Source organism: Phyllobates terribilis, unplaced genomic scaffold, assembly GCF_046119375.1.
Source record: "Phyllobates terribilis strain yellow unplaced genomic scaffold, ASM4611937v1 Scaffold_3__8_contigs__length_932513732, whole genome shotgun sequence".
Classification (NCBI taxonomy): Eukaryota; Metazoa; Chordata; class Amphibia; order Anura; family Dendrobatidae; genus Phyllobates; species Phyllobates terribilis.
The window spans coordinates 881,056,839-881,077,744 of record NW_027362763.1 but is presented as its reverse complement, the minus strand read 5'-3'; positions in this window follow the sequence as shown (position 1 = coordinate 881,077,744).

Genomic DNA, 20,906 nt, shown 5'->3' with positions numbered 1-20,906 from the left:
TGCACACAAAAAATGCAACATTAGGAAAAGTCAAATTTCATGAATCTGTTTAAAACATCTGGATAAGCCAAAATGTCAAGGGAAAAAAATATATGAAACAACACTTATAGAGAATAAGATGCAAAAACTAAAGCCACTAATGTAGAGCAAGATACTCCAGAAAACCAGAGAAACAGCACTAATGAATCAGGGCTATTATGTGTGGATCATCCAGATGGTCTTGGGCAATCTCAAAATAAAAGGTGGCAATGTATTTATGGACATCAGTGACTTACATTATGGTGTCCTTCCATCAACTGAGCTTGTTCAGTGTTATTCTACTAGTGTACACATGAACAAAGGTATATGCAATTTGTACGGTCTTTAGTTGGTCATTTTTCTGTTACACTTGGAATTTTTCTTACCTTGTTCAGGATTTCCCATTGTGTCTACAATGATGTTAATAGGACGTCCACTTGTAAGAAGAGAAGTAATATTTAGATCAATATGATTTGCATTTATGAAACTATCAGAAATTTCATGAAAATTTTGAAGAATTTGCAATTGTCAAACTTTGGGTTTTTATGTCCTTAAAACAGACAGTCATACCACACAAAATAGGTAATAAATAACATTTACTATATTTCTACGTCATGTCAGCAGTATTTTTTAAATGTATTTTTGTTAGACTGTCAGAGAGGTTAAATGTTTAGCAGCAATTTTTCATTTTTCCAACAAAATTTACAAAAACATTTTTTTAGGGTTCACTTCACATTTAAATTTTTTTGGAGCACAATTTTGGCTACAATAGATTGCACATGCGATGTTGCATTTGAAGATCCTGCGAGCTGACAAAACGGCAGAAATCCTCCAGAATTTATACCATTTTAGACACCAAACCTCAGAAGGAATTCATCTAGAGGTGTGAGCATCTTGAATCCACAGGAGTTACACAGAATTTTTTAACATTGGGCTGTGAAAATGATAAATTACATTATCATTTAGTCCCAATTTTTTCATTTTCACAAGTTTAACAGGAGAAAATATTCTACATATGTTATGTTGATGCCTCAATGTGTTTGGAAACTAATTTTTAGGCACATAGCATCTTCAAAAGGGCTAGAGCACAATTTACATTAACACGTAATTTTAACTGGAATAGTTTGCATACGCTATGTCACATTTGAACAGCCCCCTAAAGTGCCAAACAGCAGAAATCCTCACACCTCACTACATCTCTCAAGAAATTCATCTAAGGGTGTAGTGAACATCTTGAACCCACAGATGATTCACAGTATTTTATAACATTTGGCAGTGGAAATGAAAAATTACAAAATTTTGCGGACTATAAGACGCACTCCGATTTTTGGGGAGTAAAATAGAAAAAAATTCTAAATAAAATGGTGGTGCGTATTATAGTTCAATTTTATGGTAGCTTACTGGGGGGCGGCGGTGCCGGTGGAGATCTTGGCTCAATCTGCGCATGTGCCACCTCCGGCGGCCATTTTCAAGAAACCCACCCAAGAGAAATCAATGGGAAGGGGACTTCGCTCACCACTGACATTTTATGAAAGCCCAGGGCCAGCAGCCTTGCACTCCCAGGATACCCCTCCTCCCAGCCCGGGGCCCACAGCATCACCCCATTCCTGCCGCCAACAACCTCCTGCAGCAACGACCCTGCCTCCTGTGACCCTGCTCCATTGCAGCCGGTAAGCTACATTCAGATTATAAGACGCACCCCCATTTTCCTCCCAAATTTTTGGGGGAATAAAGTACGTCTTATAATTCGAAAAATACGATACATTTTTTTCCACACAGCTGTTAATTTAGTCCTTAATTTTTCATTTTCACAAGGAGAAACGGGAGAAAATGGAGATGTCAATTTGTTTTGTGATTTCTCCTGAGTACATCAATAAACAATATGTCATAAGCTACTGTTTGGGCACACTGCAGATCTCAGAAGGCAAGCAGAGCCATTATGGAGTGCAGATTTTGTTGGATTGCAATGGGACATCATGTAATGTTAGCAGAGCGCCTGAGGTAACAGAACAGCACACTGTCCCCCCAAAGTTAACTACATTCCTCAATGAATTCATCTAATGGTACAGTGAGCATATTGACACTAAATACTTTATGTAACGCAATTTTATATCATTGAGCCATGGAGAAAAAGAAATAAATTTTTTACCACTTAAATGTTGCTTCAGCCCTGGATTTTTGATCTTCATAAGGCGTAATAGTGTTAGCTGTTAATGCAGGAGCTTGGCTGTCAGTATATACATAAAAACACATATGCAGTGGCTGAAATAACACAGCTCTGCAAGGGTTAAATTACTTGAAAAGTAAGATGTGATTTTTATATACTTTCAATCGCTGAACTCAGTAAAAATATCAAAAAAATTCCATCACATACAGTTTTTTCACAAATACTGACTCCATAGGCTTTTTCTTGCACGATACTTTAACCCCTTTGCATGACTATTGGTCGATGATTAGTGTCATTAGATTGGATAGAAATTAATGGACACTGTGCTGCGATTGGCTGCTGTGGGCAGAGAATATTTTTTTAACCCAGCTTCCAAAGAGTGTGGTGGTGTCCATAGCATCCCATCAGCATATCTTTCATTTTTCCTCAGCAGTATAATAAATGAAAACTGCGATGTGATTGGTTGTTATGGCCAGGAAAGACAGATTTTTTTTTTTTTTGTAACAGTTCATAACAGTGTGGTGGAGTCTAGTGTAATGGTGTCCATAGCAATCAATCAGAGCACAGCTTTCATTTACCTCAGCAGTATAACTGAAAGCTGCACTGTGATTGGATGCTAAGGAGAGCAAAGGCAGATTTTCTATTAGACAGAGCTCATAAGAGTGTGGGTGGTGGTGTGCTTACCATGATTCCATTGAGTATTTAGTGGTTGTGGTGGATTAAGCTTCTGTTTCTTCTAACAATGTGATTGAAATGGTTACAAGGGGGAGGTCGTAATTCACCCGACAATTTTTGCTACATTTGCGGTTGTTTTGTAGTGAAAAAAGAATGAAGGAACATTATGGACTTCGTTAGAAATGTGTATTATGCGTACTTTGGTGTAAAACTAGGTGATCAGAAAAAGTCGTGGGCTCCACATGTAGTGTGTTCTATTTCTGTAGAAAAACTGCGACAGTGGTCTAAAGAGAGCTTTCGTTTTGGCGTGCCCATGATCTGGAGGGAATTGCGAAATTATTGCAATAATTGCTACTTTTGTACATGCAACGTGGAGGTATTCAACCTTAAAAATAAAAAGTAAATTATATACCTTGACCTACTGTCAACGATTCGCCCTGTGCCTCATGGTCCAGGAATAACTGTCCCTTAACCTCTGGAAAAACTTGAAGATACATCTGATTCAGAAAATACAGAAAATGAAGAGCAGGATTCTGACGAACACTTTAATGCTAGTCCCAACGAGCAACAGCTTTTTTCAAAGCTTGAATTCAATGATTTAGTCAGGGTCTTGGACCTTCATAAACATTCTGCAGAACTTTTAAGCTTTAGACTAAAGGAAAAGAACCTGCTAGCTCCTGGTACCAGTTTTTTCATGATACAGAAGCAGAGAAAAGGAATTTCTTCCATACTTTTCTCAAGACGGTGCTCTGGTATATTGCAGTGATGTTCCTGGGCTGATGGAAAATGTAACATTGAGTACAATGATAAAGTAGAGACTTTTTATTAATTCATCCAAAAACAGTCTTTAAGCTGTGCTACTACACAGTGGCAGCAAGTATGCTTCACTGCCCATGCACTTGAAGAAGATCTATGAAAATTTAGACTTTATTCTCAAGAAACTGAACTACAAGGATCAAGGATGGTCCATATGTGGTGATTTAAACATTCTCTCTTTGCTCCTTGAGCAGCAAGGGGGTTGCACAAAGTACCCATGCTTTTTGTGTGAATGGGACAGCCGGGATAGGACTCATCACTGGAGCAAAAAATGTTGGCCAATGAGAACATCTTTGCATCCTGGAATCAAGAACAAAGTTGCAAAAAGTTTAGGTGATCCCACTAAAGTTCTCATTTCACCACTACACATTAAGCTTGGACAGATGAAGCAGTTTGTGAAAGCTCTACCGAAAGAAGGAGATACTTTTAAGTACATGTGTACCAAGTTTCAGGAACTGTCCACAGCAAGACTGAAAGAATTCATTCTTGTGGGTCCAGATATTCTGAAACTCATGAAGGATGATGTGCTCAAAACAAAAATGAAAGCTGTTGAGAAAAGGCCTTGGGATTCTTCTAAATAAGTTGTGAAAACATTTCTAGGTAACAACAAAGAGCCAAAATTTAAGTCAGTGGAGAATATGCAGTTACATTTTTGAGAATATAAGTTACAATTTTTACATTCCCATTTGGACTACTTTCCTGAAAATATTGTTGCTGTTAGCGAAAAGCTAGGAGAAATATTTCATGAGGATATCAAGGAGGTGGAACAACGATACCAAAGTAGATGGAACATGAATTTGATGGGGCACTACTGCTGGATGCATTGCAGAGAAGATTTAGAGGCCTTCTATAAGAGAAAAGGTATCTAAAGAAGCTTTGAAGAGAAAAGGAAAAGGAGCAAAAATTAATTTCCAATAAAGTTGCAGAATGAATGTTCAATACATGTTTATATATAATATTGTGTACATTTTTGGCCACAATAAAGATTTTTGTTCATCTTGCTTGTACATAATTTCACTTGTGTTTTATGCAAAATCCATACATGATGGTTAAAAATAGAGTTTGTTTGAAAACACGGCATAAGAAAACATAAGAATCAGTCATTAGATTTGAAAAAAAATTCAAAAACCCAAATTTTACATAACTGGATGCCGATACAATTGAAAGCAATAAAAATAGAAGAGGGGGCCGTCCGCTCCCTCCTCAATCATACTCTCTCTGCGTCTGTGCACTGATGTCTCAACGCAGCAGGTGCGATCATGTCTTTACTTCACAACCCACATTACGGAGACCAGAGCAGTGGGTGAATGGGGAAAAGTGAATATTTATTTATTCATTTATTTTTTAAATCAATGAGAACATTGTGGGGGCCATTATACTGTTTGGAGGACTATACAGGACACATACTGTTTGGAGGACTATTTGGGGCCCATTATACTGTATGGAAGGGAATGTGGGGCCCATTATACTATATGGAGGACTATTATACTGAATGGAAGGCTATGCGGGGCCCATTATACTATAAAGAAGGCTATGCAGGGCCCATTATACTGAATGAAAGGCTATGTGAGGCCCATAATACTATATGCAGGGCTATGTTGGGTCCGTTATACTATATGGAGGACTATGTAGGGCCAAGTATACTTAATGGAGTGCTATGTTGGGGACCATTATACTGTTTACAGGGCTATGTGGGACCTATTACACTGTATGCAAGCAATTATACAGTGTGAAGGTTTGTGTGGGATCCATCATACTGCGTGCAGGGCTGTGTGGGGGCCATTATGCTGTTTGGAGCGCTGTGTGGGGGCCATTATACTGAATGTGAGCAATTATACAATTTGAAGATTTGTGTGGGGTCCATCATACTGTGTGGAAGACTGTGTTAGGGCCATTATGCTGTTTGAAGGGCTGTGTGGGGGCTATTATACAGTGTGGAGGGTTGTATTGGGGCATTGTGTTGGGGCCATCATACTGTGTGGAGAGATGTGGGGGCCATTATACTGTATGGAGGGCTGTTTGGGGGTCACAGTTGGGGCATTATACAGTGTTGGGGTCACCATACTTTGCCAGGGTGTGGAAGGTGGGGTACAGAAAGGTCGTCATACTGTGTGTGGAGGGTACTGTGGAGGAATTCACTGTGGGGGTATCATACTGTGTTTGGGGTGAATTTTTGTTGGCATCATACTTTATTGGGGCATTGAAAGAGGAATCTAGGGACTTCAATAGAAGGAAAATTACTTTGTAAGGGCTGCAAAGTTGTAAGCTATGCTCTTCTGTGATCCTGACATATATATATATATACAGTACAGACCAAAAGTTTGGACACACCTTCTCATTTAAAGATTTTTCTGTATTTTCATGACTATGAAAATTGTACATTCACACTGAAGACATCAAAACTATGAATTAACACATGTGGAATTATATACTTAACAAAAAAGTATGAAACAACTGAAAATATGTCTTATATTCTAGGTTCTTCAAAGTAGCCACTTTTTGCTTTGATGACTGCTTTGCATACTCTTGGCATTCTCTTGATGAGCTTCAAGAGGTAGTCACCGGAAATGGTCTTCCAACAATCTTGAAGGAGTTCCCAGAGATGCTTAGCACTTGTTGGCCCTTTTTCCTTCACTCTGCGTTCCAGCTCACCCCAAACCATCTCGATTGGGTTCAGGTCTGGCTACTGTGGAGGCCAGGACACCTGGCGTAGCACCCCATCACTTTCCCTCTTGGTCAAATAGCCCTTACACAGCCTGGAGGTGTGCTTGGGGTCATTGTCCTGTTGAAAAATAAATGATGGTCCAACTAAACGCAAACCGGATGGAATAGCATGCCACTGTAAGATGCTGTGGTAGCCATGCTGGTTCAGTATGCCTTCAATTTTGAATAAATCCCCAACAGTGTCACCAGCAAAGCACCCCCACACCATCACACCTCCTCCTCCATGCTTCACGGTGGGAACCAGGCATGTAGAGACCATCCGTTCACCTTTTCTGCGTCGCACAAAGGCACGGTGGTTGGAACCAAAGATCTCAAATTTGGACTCATTAGACCAAAGCACAGATTTCCACTGGTCTAATGTCCATTCCTTGTGTTCTTTAGCCCAAACAAGTCTCTTCTGCTTGTTGCCTGTCCTTAACAGTGGTTTCCTAGCAGCTATTTTAGCATGAAGGCCTGCTGCACAAAGTCTCCTCTTAACAGTTGTTGAAGAGATGTGTCTGCTGCTAGAACTCTGTGTGGCATTGACCTGATCTCTAATCTGAGCTGCTGTAAACCTGCGATTTCTGAGGCTGGTGACTCGGATAAACTTATCCTCAGAAGCAGAGGTGACTCTTGGTCTTCCTTTCCTGGGGCGGTCCTCATGTGAGCCAGTTTCTTTGTAGCGCTTGATGGTTTTTGCAACTGCACTTGGGGACACTTTCAAAGTTTTCCCAATTTTTCGGATTGACTGACTTTCATTTCTTAAAGTAATGATGGACACTCATTTTTCTTTACTTAGCTGCTTTTGTCTTGCCATAATACAAATTCTAACAGTCTATTCAGTAGGACTATCAGCTGTGTATCCACCAGACTTCTGCACAACACAACTGATGGTCCCAACCCCATTTATAAGGCAAGAAATCCCACTTATTAAACCTGACAGGGCACACCTATGAAGTGAAAACCATTTCTGGTGACTACCTCTTGAAGCTCATCAAGAGAATGCCAAGAGTGTGCAAAGCAGTCATCAAAGCAAAAGGTGGCTACTTTGAAGAACCTAGAATATAAGACATATTTTCAGATGTTTCACACTTTTTTGTCAAGTATATAATTCCACATGTGTTAATTCATAGTTTTTATGCCTTCAGTGTGAATGTACAATTTTCATAGTCATGAAAATACAGAAAAATCTTTAAATGAGAAGGTGTGTCCAAACTTTTGGTCAGTACTGTGTGTATGTATGTATATATATATATATATATATATATATATATATATATATATATATTTGGGGGGAGAGTACCCAATAAGAACTTCTGCTATGGGGCCCTATGATTACTATGTACTCCCCTAGCGTGGACTTATAAGAACATGAACTTAGATGTGAAATATGACTGGAATCTTGACAAAATGTTAACGGTGCTCTTTATAGCCAGTGGGCCAGTCAGGCATCGCTAATGTTCACATAATGATGAATCTGTCCCCCGCTGCTTTAAGTTATTCTAAATGGGCATGGCTAGGGCGTGTGGGTAAGAGTGTGGCCTAAAATTTTGACACCGTACACTACACGTGATGCATAACATAATCTTTTTTTTCTTTTTTGAAACTTATGCTGGAATGGTCAACAATACTTGTTAAAGGGAACCTGTCATCAGAAAAAAGCACTATTAACCTGCAGATATGGGGTTAATATGCAGGTTAGTAACATTATTAACCTGCCCGGTGCCCACACTTACCTGAACGCTGCAGGGAGAAAATGAACTTTATTCCCCCCAGAAGCGTTCCGGTTTCAGGTCCCAGTCACGGGGGCATCAGCGGCACTGGTTCAGTCACCGCTCTGAGGATACATAGTGGCAACTGAAACCGCGCCCTTGGTCCTGACTGACAGCCAGCCCTAATGAAAAGCTCAATTTGAAATTTGAAAATCTGTATCAGGAAAATGGTGGTCGGACTAATACTTTGAAGGGAATCTGCAAGCAGGTTTTTGCTATTTAATCTGAGATAAACCCCCCCCCAAAAAAAACTAAATGAGGCTGTACCCTATGGTAAGTAAATAAGTAAACAGTAATAGTACCTGCAAATAACATAGCGTAATTGGTTAACACTAATTTGATCAAAAAGCGTAAAAGCCATCCCACCGCGACAAGCTGTACCCAGTCGGGACGGTCCTATCCTTTCTCTAGTATTAAAACCTTACCTTGTGTCAGCCAGCTGACCTTAATATGAATAAAAGCAGAGCAGGACAGGGGCCTGGTGGTTCAGCCAACTGTCCATGGGAAGTTATTTGTACAAAGTATGAGAAACTACAGAAAAAAACAAATAAATGAGCCAGAGCATACGTTGAGAAAGGAGAGCCATGCCCCTATTTGAACAAAGTGCAAGAAACTACAGCAAAACCATAGAAATGAGCCAGAGCATAAGTTGGTATATCTGCAGTGCATAAGAGCAAATTCACACTGTGGCCATAGACAAAAAACATGAAAAAAAAATTAGCATAAACCCTATAGTATGTAAATCATAATTCATGTAAATAATATAGGGTAGTTGTTTAAAACTATTTTGATCAAAAAGTGTAGAAGCTATCCCACCCACTGCGACAAGGTGTACCCAGTTGGGACGATCCTATCCTGTCCCTAGTAGTGTTGAGCCACCCCCGTAGTGTTCGAGTTCGGTTCGGTTTGTCGAACACCCGTGTGTTCGCCGAACTGTTCGTCGAACTGTTCGTCGAACACCTTCGAACACCGTTAAAACCAATGGCAGGCAAACAAAAACACATAGAAACACATAGAAAACACCTTCAAAGGTGTCCAAAAGCTGACAAACTGCTCAGAAGACATAACTAACACATGGAAAAGTGACAAGTACATATAGTCATGCGAAAATAAAAGAGGTGGAGGAGTAAAAGGAGGGGGAGACACAGATATAGGCATGTCATGCCCTTCTAAAATCCAAAAAGTGAGAAGCCGACACGGCCAGTCCGCTCCTGCCCGTGCCACCTCCGTGTCGCCGGGTTTGTGCCAGAGCCACGGTGAACCCTGACGGCCAGCCCCCCTCTCCCAATACTGGTGCCTGTCCGCTGGTCTGTCGAGCGAGCCCCCCTGTGGTGGAGGCAGCTCTAAGCTTTTTAATTTAAATTGTCTCTCTAATTTGAATGAATACACTTTAAATCCATTTACAAGGATCTATTGGAGGGCAAGTCTCATGCCAGCAGCCGCGGTAATTCCAGCTCCAGTAGCGTCCACTAAAGCTGCTGCAGTTAAAAAGCTTTTATAAGGATCGAGCTCGGCTGTCCACCGCAAGGCATCCTACTGCCAGTCCCAGCCCCTATGCCTTGGGGTGCCTCCTGATGCTCTTCACTAAGTATCCCATGGTCCGAAGCATTTCCTTTGAAAAAATTAAGTGTCTAAACTACAGGTGGTGCAGCTTGCTTAACAGCCGGGATAATCCGCTCACTAGCAGACACTGCTACTAGGCACAAAGTATTTCCTGGGCTAGATGCAGTTAAAAATTTGTAATTAGATACTCTCGTTGGATGCTGAGAAAGCATTCCATAGAGTCTCCTGGCACGCCATATATGATTCTCTTAAAAAGCTTGGGGTAGGGGTCTAGGGGACCCTTTTATAGCCAAAATCACGGCCCTGTATCGCAATACGTCACCTAGGCTGAAGATAAATGGAACTGTAGCACCCTGAGGGCTCGGTTGCTACAGACGTATTGCACCTCACCCAGAGGTGTGATATCTCACTCTCAGGTAAGGATGGAGTGTGGATCAGGACCCGACACCTGCATGCATTACACCACATTGCCGTGGGGCAGGGCGACCAATATGCCCCTGAGATGGGCACGACAGTCCCTGTCCCTGGCTGGAGTGGGGGGAGGGAACACTGAGGAAGGGGAACCCTGTAGTGCAGGAGCAGGTAGGAAGCAGTTCCTGGGTGCATTGAGAAGGGAGTATAAAAGGTGGGCACCATCTTAGTTCAGTGCAGAGAAGTCTGAGCAGAAGTGGCAGGGAGCAGGGGCTCTGCATGAGCTCTGCTCCGGAGGCGGGCCTAGTAACAGAGGCCCAGGCCTGGAAGAGGGAGAAGGAAGGAAGAGGAGCGGAGAAGGCTCCAGGAACGAGGAATGAAGGGATCCCAGGGGTGCGGACGGGCGAGTCGCCACCGCACGCCCGAATCCACCTGCGTGGAGGGGTCAGGCCAAAGGGGGAGACCGGTCCCCGAACTAGTGGAGGCAGGAAACGACCCTCAGCTAGAAACCGGAGGCTCTGACATTTTATGTGGCGCAGCCCCTCGCTACACCCGCTAGGAAGGCACCACATAGGGTCAGGGAAACTGGCGCCAAGTTTACCAAGAGGAGGCCCGAGGCAGCCGGACAGAAGTGTTGGTAAGAAAGGCCAGACAAAGGACACACAAAGGGGGTCCTGTGAAGTGCTCCAAAGTTATCTGGGAGTTGTCTGAGCCCCTCACCTGGTGAGCACAGTACGACGTGGGCAGCCGTTACCTGCAGACGTGGTCTGGATAATAAGAACTGTGAGTAAAGGCCCTGAACTGCATCACTGACTCCGTGTCGTTACTGCTGCTGCCCTGCACCATCACCCCCCTCCTCCGCATACACTGCCCTGAGGCTATACTCCTCCCGTGGGGAGTTATGCTACGCTCTGCTGCACCCACAACACCAGCCTCAGTGGTCTGCCCTGTAGCGGCGGTTCACTCTGACCGCAATCCACGGGTGGCGTAGTCGGACATTTAAACATGAAAACCACATAAATAGTTCCGCCACTGGTTTGACCGCCCTGAGCCACGGAACTGGGTCGCCGCCACGAAGACTACAACCACCAGCATCCACCAAAAAGGGTCCGGCTCCGGGTGTCCCAAGGCCCAGGGGGTGCGTCAGAACATTTTCATCACCTTTCACAATCACCAATGGGACAAGGCAGTGATGTCCTCTGTCCCCTCTCTTATACATCCTAGTGACGGAGCACCTGCTCTCATCAATTCGCCATAACCCCAATATTAGGTGGATTGAGGTGGGAGGCACCGAGTACAAGTGCTCTCTATTTGCTGATGATGTCCTAGTATATATCACGCAATCACATATATCCATCCATGCTGTTATGGCTGAAATAGATCACTTTGTTACATGGTAAAATTTTAAAATCAATGCAGCGAAGTCTGAGGCCCTCGATGTCTCCCTCCCCAAATCCATATAGGATTCCATCCAGTCCAACTTTCCCTTTGCCTGGCCCTCACAGGGTATCAAATACTTAGGAATTTCTATTCATAGAGACCTCTCCCATCTATGTTATCTTAATTTTGGGCCCTTTATTGAACAACTCCATACAGACCACGGTTGGCAAGTTAGAACTGTAAGATTCACTACGTGAACCACTGGTGTTTTGTGGAAAAGCACATGTACACTGCGTTCCAAATTATTATACAAAAAGTGTTTAGGAGTGATAAGGGAAGAATTTGTTTGTTTGTCAGTTAAACTCATTGATGGTGATGTGTGTCAGGGCTCTTTATATCACTGTAAGCAATTGCAGACACCTGTGCTAATTAGTTTGGCAGGTGTGTCCAATGAAAGGCAAGACTACTTAAGAAGCCTCTCTCACATTATTAAGCAGCCTACATTTTCTGCCAAAATGGGAAAGAAAAAGGATGTGTCGGCTGCTGAGAAGCAACAAATTGTGGAGTGTTTAGGTCAAGGCATGACTACAATCAACATTGTGCGATGATCAGGATGAAGTGTCTTGGCAATCAAGAAGTATGTAGCTGATTCACAGTACACACGTGTGCGTGCTGATAAGGGCAAATTGAGGACTCTTTCCTACAGGCAATTACGTCAGGTTGAAAGAGCAGCGGCAAAAAAGCCTTGTCATAGCAGCAGACAAGTTTTTGAAGATGCTTGTGCCTCCAACGTCCCCCGAACAACAAGATGCAGGGTCCTTCAGAGGTTTGCAGCTGTGCATGCGCCATCCTGTCGACCTCCTCTATCCACTTCACACAAGCAGAAACGGCTCCAGTGGGCCAAACATTACATGAAGACTGATTTCAAAACTGTTTTGTTCACGGATGAGTGCCGTGCAGCGCTCGATGGTCCAGATGGATGGAGTGGAGGATGGCTGGTTGATGGACACCCCACGCAAACACGGCTACAGCGCCAACAAGGAGGAGGTGGAGTAATGTTTTGGGCTGGAATCATGGGGAGAGAGATTGTCGGCCCCTTTAGGATCCCTGAAGGCGCTAAAGATGAACTCCATAATGTATGTGGATTTTCTCAAACAGCACTTCCTGCCATGGTTCAAGAAGAAGAACCGTGTATTTCACAGCAAGATCATTTTTCTGCATGATAATGCACCATCTCATGCTGCACATAAAACATCTGCATCTCTGGCTGATATGGGCATAAAAGGGGACAAACTTATGGTGTGACCCCCATGCTCCCCTGACCTCTACCCCATTCAGAACCTTTGGAGCATCATTAAAAGGAGTGTCTATGATGGCGGGAGGCAGTTCACATCTAAGCAACAGCTCTGGGAGGGTATTCTGTGCTCATGCAAAACAATTGAAGCAGAAACCATCCAAAACCTGACAAATTCAATGGACGAGAGAGTTCAGAAGCTCCTTTCGAACAAGGGGTCCTATGTGAAAATGTAACATCACCTAGAATAAAGTTTTGAGTTGAAAACTGTTTGATTTCAGTTTCTAACAACCTGCTAATGCTTATAATTTCAAAAATGACCATTTTTTTGGTCTTTATTAAAATGAAAAGGTTGATCGAAAAGTTTGGGGGATCTAAGAGTGTGGCAACCCAGTAGTCATGATTACTTCGAATTCTGACAATATGAGGGTCATGCTGCAGGTAGTGCAGCAAGAAGGCACTTATGTGCCTTGCGCATCTCGGAGCCCCAAAATTATTTTCCGGGCTAGATGCAGCTAAAAATTATTTTTAATTTTAAATCTGGTGAAGCTTTAGTATAGATGGCCTAATAGGATCAGTGCTGCACACTGCTACAAAGCCCAAATTATTTTCCAGTCAAGATACAGATAAACATGATTAGTAATTTGAAAGCTTAAAACGGTTGGTAGGGTGATTTTAACCAATCATCAAGCTTTTACTCTCCCCAGGATGACACAGGGGTAGAAAAGTCGTTTCGGATCCATGATTTGTTCATCTTTATGAACGTGAGTCTGTCTACATTATCAGTGGAGAGCCGCGTGCGCTTATCTGTCAGCACACCACCAGCAGCGCTGAACACACGTTCAGACAGAACGCTGGCTGCGGGGCATGACAAGATCTCCAAGGCGTAAGTGGCTAGCTCCGGCCATTTATCCAGATTGGAAGCCCAAAAAGAGCAAGGGTCCAGTGACACAGTCGTGGCTTCAATGTTTACTTGGAGATACTCCTGTACCATCGTCTCTAGGCGTTGACTATGTGTCAGACTTCTTGTCTCCTGTGGCCTTGCAAAGGATGGGCTAAAAAAGTGGTGAAATGATTCCGCAAAATTGATGTTACCAGCAGATACTGTGGTTCTGTTACGGTTTGAGTGCTGAACACTTGACGGTCCCACGGTTGGCAAGTTGGAACTGTGAGATTCACTACGTGCACCACTGGTATTTTGTGGAAAAGCACATGTAAGATTCTGCAACAGTCTCTGCTGATACTCCTGCATGCGTGCATCCCTTTCTATGGCAGGAATAATTTCTGCAAATTTACTTTTGTACCGGGGATCTAACAGTGTGGCAACCCAGTAGTCAGGATTATTTCTAATTCTCACAATTCGAGGGTCATGTTGCAGGTAGTGCAGCAAGAAGGCACTCATGTGTGTTGCGCATCCAGGAGCACCAAGTCCCTGTTGTGTTGGTGGCGAGGTAACAATCATGCTTCCTTCCTCTGTCCTCTCCCCCCAACCTCGCACAACAGAAATGTGATCAAGGTCTCCCTCATCTGATGAATCTTCCATCAGTTCGTCCTCCACTTCTTCCTGGGCTCCTGCACCTTCCTCACTAGTTTGGCTGCTACCATGCGCCCTGGTAAAACCATCTCCCCCACCCTCACATGCCTGCCGCCTTGGTGCTGCCGACCGTCTGGACCTTGCAGATGTTAGCCCTTCCGCATACAACTCCTCCTCCTCTACTTCCTCCACCTCCTCTTGTGCCACCACCTGACTCCGAATTCTGTTTAACATGTGCTCCAGCATGTAAATCACCGGAATAGTCATGCTGATAATGGCATCGTCAGCACTAAACATCTTCGTCGCCATTTCAAAACTGTGCAGAAGGGTGCATAGGTCCCTGATCTGAGACCACTCCTCCAGCGTGATTTGCCCCACCTCTGAATCTCGTTGGCCCAGGCTATACGTCAGAACATATTGCACCAGGGCTTGTCGGTGCTGCCACAGTCGCTGCAACATGTGCAGAGTTGAATTCCACCGGGTAGGCACATCGCATTTTAGCCGGTGAAGTGGCAGGCCCAACGACTTCTGTAGAGATGTAAGTCGCTGAGCTGCGGGATGCGAACGGCGGAAGTGAGCACACAGCGACCGTGCCCTCTGCAGAAGGCCATCTAGTCTGGGATAGTGGGCTAAAAATTGCTGGACAACCAGGTTCAACACGTGAGCCATACAAGGCACGTGTGTGACATTGCCCCGGCGAAGGGCCGCACCCAGGTTTGCAGCATTGTCGCACACGGCCTTCCCTGGTTTCAGGTCCAGTGGAGACAACCATTCATGAAATTGGTTCTCCAGAGCTGACCACAACTCCTCAGCTGTGTGACTCACATTTCCCAGACATTTCAATGTAAAAACCGCCTGATGACGTTGAGCCCTACTGCCAGCATAGTAAGGAGGTGTGCAGGATCCCTTCTGCGCAGTTAGAAAGCTTGTGGCATGACCAGACAGGCTTTGGGTGCAGGTGGAAGACCGAGAGGAGGTTGAGGAGGCAGAAGCAGTGGAGGAACTTTGACATAAAGAGGATTGACGCACAACTCGTGGAGACGGCAAGACTTGGACAGCAGCCCCTTGTCCTGCTGTCACCATAGTTACCCAGTGCCCAGTCAGCGACATGTAACGCCCCTGTCCATGCCTACTCGTCCAAGTGTCTGTGGTGAAATGCACCCTGTCACACACAGAGTTTCTCAAAGAAGCGGTGATGTTGTGTGCGACATGCTGGTGGAGCGCAGGCACACCTTTCTTTGAGAAGTAGTGCCGACTGGGCATCTGGTACTGGGGCACTGCGACGGACATAAGGTCTCGAAAATCCTCTGTGTCCACCAGGCGGAAAGGCAGCATTTCTGTAGCCAAGAGCTTGCAGATGGTGAAATTCAACCTCTTAGCTTTCTCATGGCTAGGAGGAAATGGTCTTTTACTTGTCCACATCTGAGGGACCGAGGGCTGGCTATTGTGCTTAGACGGGGTTGATAAGGGTGTCCCCGGCAAACTGCCGGTCTGTGAGGAAGATGCAGGCGGACATGTTAGGTTGCCTTGATCCAAAGGTGGTGCTATCGATGTCGGACAGCGCTCAACACCAGCTGGTGTTACCACCTCCAAAGAAAATGATGACCTGCCAATCACGCTGGCTGTTGCGGGTAAAGAGGTGGCAGGTCTGCGCCCCAAAACAGGTGTGACTGCTGTCCCCCCAGTCACAGAGGATGAAGAGGCCGCGGATGCACAAGATATGGCAGACGGTGATTGGCCCGGCCGGCTAGGCCGCATTGTAGCACACTGAGCTTCCCACTGCAACTTATGCTTCATGTCCATGTGCCGGTTCATGCATGAAGTACTCAAACTATGTATTTTTTGGCCTCTACTTAGCTTTTGCTGACAAATGTTACAGATAACACGAGTTGGGTCATCTTTATCGATCTGAAAAAATGCCCAGGCTATGCAAGGCTTAGCACCCATGCGACCTGAAGAGCCACCACGACTTGTGGTGAGAGGCAGAGTTGTGTTTGAGGATGCAGTTGTTGACGTGCTTCCAGTACTACGTCTCTGTCCAGGAAGGCGCAACCTGACCTCGTCGTCACTAGCATCTTCCTCCACCTCCTCTGCTGACCTCATCTCTTGGCTGACTGTGGGTTGACAGTAAGTGGGATCTCCGACCTCATCATCATCACCCTGTGCGTTATCACACCCGTCGTCCTCAGAGCCAACCTGTTCCTGCCCTGACAAAAAACTAAAGTTGTCGCTCCAATCAGGTATTTGAGTCTTATCATCGTCTTCCTCATTGTCTCCACCAACAGGAGTTACAGTTTGGGAATGAGGGTCTACATTATGGTCAGAACCTTCTGCGTCTGGTCCTGGATCCGACTCATAAAGATTCTGGGCATCAGTGCAGATCATTTCCTCGTCTAGATTCACAGAAGCGCTGGAGTCGACCTCTGATTCCCAGGCTATAGTATGAGTAAACAGCTCTGCAGACTCAACCATCTGTTCTACCTCATACTCAGACGGGCAGCTGGAGATTTGGGAGCTGTGAGGAAGCAAGTGCGATTTGGGTGACACCTTTGAGGACTGGAGTATTTGTGATGTTGAAGTTGATGTGGAGGAGAGCCCACTTAAAGGAGCACTTGATATCCGTTGAAGCACCTGCTGTTTTTGTGCCTCATCTGGAATTTGTAGCGATTGGCGTGGCCATAAGAAAGGGATCTTATCACATTGTCCGCTAAAAGAAGTAGACATTTTAGTTTGCCTGGAAGATGGTCTTTCTTCTGCAGATGTTACTGTTGCTTTAACACCTACCCCACGGACACAACCTTTTTTCCCCTTCCCAACACGCCTATTCCCCTTTCCACCAGCAGCAGGCCTTTTTCCACTCATTTTGGTGGTTAACTAATTCACAACTCTGGAGTTGTTTGCACAAAAAAACAATGGATGGTAACCGAGCAGAGCTGAGTGGCCAAACTGTGGTATTAGGCCAAAACTATTGGCTGGGTTAGATGCAGAAAAAAATTATTTTGAATTTGCAACCTGATGGAGGTCAGTATAGATGGACTAATACAAATAGTCCCACACACTGCTAGAAGCCCAAATATTTTTTCAGAGGTACTGTAGATGCAGATAAAAAATTATTTTTAATTTGCAACAGATGGAGGTCAGTATAGATGGACTAATAGACCAAGTCCCACACACTGCTAGAAGCCCAAATATTTTTTCAGAGCTAGATGCAGAAAAAAATTATTTTTAATTTGCAACCTGATGGAGGTCAGTATAGATGGACTAATAGACCAAGTCCCACACACCGCTAGAAGCCCAACTATTTTTTCAGAGCTAGATGCAGAAAAAAATTATATTCAATTTGCAACCTGCTGGAGGTCAGTATAGAAGGACTAATAGAACAAGTCCCACACACTGCTAGAAGCCCAAATATTTTTTCAGAGCTAAATGAAGAAAAAAATTATTTTTAATTTGCAACCTGATGGAGGTCAGTATAGATGGACCAATAGACCAAGTCCCACACACTGCTAGAAGCCCAAATATTTTTTCAGAGCTAGATGCAGAAAAAAATTATTTTTAATTTGCAACCTGATGGAGGTCAGTATAGATGGACTAATAGACCAAGTCCCACACACTGCTAGAAGCCCAAATATTTTTTCAGAGCTAGATGCAGAAAAAAATTATTTTTAATTTGCAACCTGATGGAGGTCAGTATAGATGGACTAATAGACCAAGTCCCACACACCGCTAGAAGCCCAACTATTTTTTCAGAGCTAGATGCAGAAAAAAATTATATTCAATTTGCAACCTGCTGGAGGTCAGTATAGAAGGACTAATAGAACAAGTCCCACACACTGCTAGAAGCCCAAATATTTTTTCAGAGCTAAATGAAGAAAAAAATTATTTTTAATTTGCAACCTGATGGAGGTCAGTATAGATGGACTAATAGACCAAGTCCCACACACTGCTAGAAGCCCAAATATTTTTTCAGAGCTAGATGCAGAAAAAAATTATATTCAGTTTGCAACCTGATGGAGGTCAGTATAGATGGACTTATAGAATGATGCTATGCCCAAAAGATTTTACTTCACTAGGTGCAGTAAAAAAATTGGTATTCTATACACAGGTGTTATATCTTGCAACACAGATAGGCTACTCCACTGACTAACACACTCTGCAATAGGCCAAAAAGGATTAGCTTTGCTAGATTCAGCGAAATGCTGTGAAAAAAACTTGCACAACACTGGCACAGACCTGCCTGGCAAAAACTGATAGGAACTCATGTAACCTAGTCCTGAAAAGGACTCCAATTACAATTAGTCTTTACTCCCACAACCTATCTATTTAAGAGCACAGACCTCCCTGATAAAAGTCGTAGGAAATGCTGTAACCTAGTCCTTAAAAGGACTGCAATCACAACTATTCCCTACTCCCAAGCTATCTGTAGATTTGTGCGAAAATTGGCTTGAAATTAACAAGGTATAGCGCACACAGCAACAGCGGTGCCGTCTAACACGCAGCTGCAGCAGTGAGAAAATGGTGGCGACGGGGAAAATGGCTTGGTCTTATAGGGCAAGGACATGTGACATACACTGCCAATGACACATGCCCTTGCTTGTGTGAAAAAAAGCACTTCGCTCCGTGTGTGCGCTGCTGATAGGCTGACAGATTGCACCTCCCCACTGCAAATGCGGGAAAGAGAAAAAAAAATGGAGATCTTCATTGTTCCTGCAGAGATCCATCCCCTGCCCCTCCCCCCACCCCGCTGTACACTCAAACTGCGTATTAACATTAATTTTCATCATTACTGAGAAAAAATCCAGTTATGATTTTGGTGCACGAACAGTTATCGAACATAACCTCGAACAGCCGAATTTTTCTCAAATTGTTCGTGTTCGCCGAACGGCTCGAACACCGCCGAAAACAGCTCGAATTTGAGATTGACGAACAGTTCGAGTAGAACAACGCTCATCTCTAGTCCCTAGTATTTTTATTATTATTCACTTTTAGAGCATCATTGATTCCATGGGGCTGTACATGACAAGGGGTTACATACAAAATACAAATATAAATTGCAGTGATCAAACTAACCATAAGGACTGGTACAGAGGGGAGAGGGCTTTGCCCTTGAGGGCTTCTGCTCTACCGTATTAAAACCTTACCTTGTGTCAGCCACTAAAATGTTACTTTAGCCTCAAAGATTTAATTCACACAGGGGGTAATAGGAGAAAATAGACTGGGCAATTTATTAGTCAATTTTTACAGAATGTGGAAGTATGTGGTTGTAAGCAACTGATCAATCACACAGTGGGGATCGAAGGAAGGAGCGTTATTTATTTTTTGAAACCCAGATTTTGTTTGGGCACTATTAGCAAAGCCTCTGAGGTGCCAGAACAGCTGAAACCCCCAAAAGTGACCCAATTTTGGAAATTTTAGTGCTAGAGGAATTTGGGATTCATAAAAAAGAATTGTGAATATTTTGACGCTATTTTGGAAACTTCAGTTCTCAAGAAATTCAGAATTCATCTAGGGTGTTGTGAGTATTTTGAACCTACAGATACCTAACAGAATTTTATAACATTAAGGGTATGTGCACACGATGCAGAAATGCTCAGGATTTTTTCCTGAGTGTTTCTGCATCTCCCTGGCAGGAAAAAACGCATGCGGATTGTACATGCATTTTCCTGCCAGGGACATGCGGATGTGAAGCGTTCTTCACTTTCATTTCTGCATGCGCGTTGACAAGCGCTTCCGAAGCGATTTTAGCATCACTTGGAAAGTGCTTGTCAACTTCACACTATATAAATCCATGCAACCGGCATGGATTTATATAGTCTGTGAATGTCAAAAAATAAATATATACTACCCTCCGATGGCCCCCGGTGTCCTGCTTCCCTCCGTCCCGGCTGCCGGCAGTGTAAGACTGAAGGACCTGCCGACGTCAGCGTCACGTGACCCGTCACATGACTCTGGCGTCAGCGTAGGTCCTTCATTCAACCGCGAAGTGCCCGGGAAGCCAGGAGGACGCAGCACGGGACGCCGGAAGGTGAGTGTATATATATATATTTTTTATTTTATTCTTTTTTTTTTAATGGTACCTGGGTCTGGATGAGAGTCCTCTCATCCACACCCGGGTACCATCCGCACATTAGAACGCATGGAATGCGCATCTACATATACAGTGATGCGGATTCCATGGATTCTAATGCAAGTCAATGGCAGTGAAAAAGCCGCGTTTCCGCAAAATTAATGGACATGCTGCGGATTTTTGATCGCAGCGTTTACGCTGCGGAAAAATCCGCATCATGGGCACAGCACATGCGGATTTCCATTGGGGAACATTGCTGCCCTTCTACCATGCGTTTTTAATGCGTTTCCGTGGCGTTTCCGCAGCTGCAGAAACGCCGCGGAAACGCATTAAAAATGCATCGTGTGCACACAGCCTAAGCCATTAAAATACTGCAAATCATTTTTGTAGCAAAAAATGTCATTTTTATTAGCTACAAATTTTTCATTTACACAAGGGTAATAGGTGAAAGTTTGTTGGACAACTTCTTCTGAATGCGTCAATACCCTTTACGTCATCAGAAACTA